This window comes from Manis javanica, chromosome 14, assembly GCF_040802235.1.
Source record: "Manis javanica isolate MJ-LG chromosome 14, MJ_LKY, whole genome shotgun sequence".
Classification (NCBI taxonomy): Eukaryota; Metazoa; Chordata; class Mammalia; order Pholidota; family Manidae; genus Manis; species Manis javanica.
In genome coordinates this window covers 14,637,666-14,639,244 of record NC_133169.1, presented here as the reverse complement: position 1 = coordinate 14,639,244, position 1,579 = coordinate 14,637,666, and the positions used below count along the sequence as shown (strand labels likewise).

The following is a 1,579-nucleotide window of genomic DNA, read 5'->3' as shown; positions in this document are numbered from 1 at the left end:
CCTTACGCCCTGTACTTTATTACAGACACAAAGAAACGGCTTATTCGTTGGTGGTCATGGAGTTCAACGGGAAGGTGGCCTGGGCGGCAACTTGGAAGTGTGATTACCTAGAACTCCACGAACGGCCGCACAGAAAAAGATCACTCCCCACTGATGTGGTCAGGCCTAGGGGGAGGCAAGAAAGACACTTGCCTGGGGGTCAGAACTTAAGCGGAGTCAAAAAAAATTGAGTAATCAAGATAAATAATATTTTGATGCACATTTTTCAAATCGATGCAAAAAATCCAGGATGAGCAAATTGTCAATTTTTTAAATAAAGACAGTAGTGGACCCTGCACTGGCATGATTGGGCCTTGCTCACCCCATTCAAGTCCTAATCTTCGGTGTTGACTCAGTGACCCCAGAAATTCCACACTTCAGGAACCCCTTTTTCATTAACAACATTGCCTGCAATTGAAATGCGAATCTCCTAGAGGGAACAGCATATTAAACCTCAGGAAATTAGATCTTAGTGTGAGTCAGTTTACCAAATGCCTTCCAAAAAACAGATTGGGAAAGGCCCGGAAGAAAACAACAGATTCCTGGTGCCGGATCTTCCCGGGACAGCAAGTGGGAAGGCAGGCGGTTGAAGCCATTTCTGGTGCTGACCGTCCAGGACGAAAGCCACCATTTTTGGTTTCTTACTAATATGATTTCGACATCATTAGTTGTGTATATTCTAGATTCTGGACTTAAGGGGGCGCTGCCAGGCTGTAGATGGAGGCTCAGAATTAATATCTGCTTTTAACTTCCAAGACTCATTAGGATCTATTGCAGCACTGAGGAGAAAAGCATAAAATTTTTCTCAACAGATGGTTCAGCATTTATAGATTTTGCAGCTGCTGTGAGTTTATCTAAATTATTCAAGAGGACCTTTAGAAACTTTCTTTGAGCCACCGGGTGAGTAATATGCAAAGCCAGAATACAAATACATATAATTATAATAATGATAAGGCTATCCAATTTTTACATCATAGACATCACTTGCAAACAGTATATATTTTTTCAGATTAGTTGCATTCAATAGCTTAATTACTTGCTTTTTTCAGTATGGGACGCTTCCCAAATTTCGTGTCATCCTTGTGCAGGGGCCATGCTAATCTTACGGTTCCAGTTTTAGTATATGTACTGCCTAAGCAAGCACAATAGGTTACTTTCTTAAGCAACAGTAGAGGATATCTCAGGCCAGCAATACCAAAAAAAAGTGCAAAATGTAATAAATTAGTCAAAACATCTTTGGAGCTACAGTGAAATTCCCCCCCCCCATCCCCTTCCTCTAGATACATATCCTCTCTGCTCCAAACAAAAGTGATTTGATTTGTTTTTAACTAAATTCAAGTTTACATGTTAAAATAGCAAATAACCGCCCTATTGCATTTGTGGGGATTCTGGTCCTTTTCAAAGGGTCCAGAAGTGATAGGATATGGTGCTCATTTCTCAACTTTTATGGTTTCATTTTTCCTGGTCCTACAAAAAATACACACATGTGCAAAGAATATGTAATACACAGGTCTTCTGAAACTAAAGGCTAATTTTAAAC

At 40.2% G+C, this 1,579-nt stretch overlaps 1 pseudogene; it reads right to left on the bottom strand.

Moving 5' to 3' along the window:
* Window positions 1–1,083: 1,083 nt before the first annotated feature.
* LOC118971706 (U6 spliceosomal RNA) lies at window positions 1,084–1,183 on the bottom strand (annotated as a pseudogene).
* Between the last annotated feature and the right edge of the window lie 396 nt (window positions 1,184–1,579).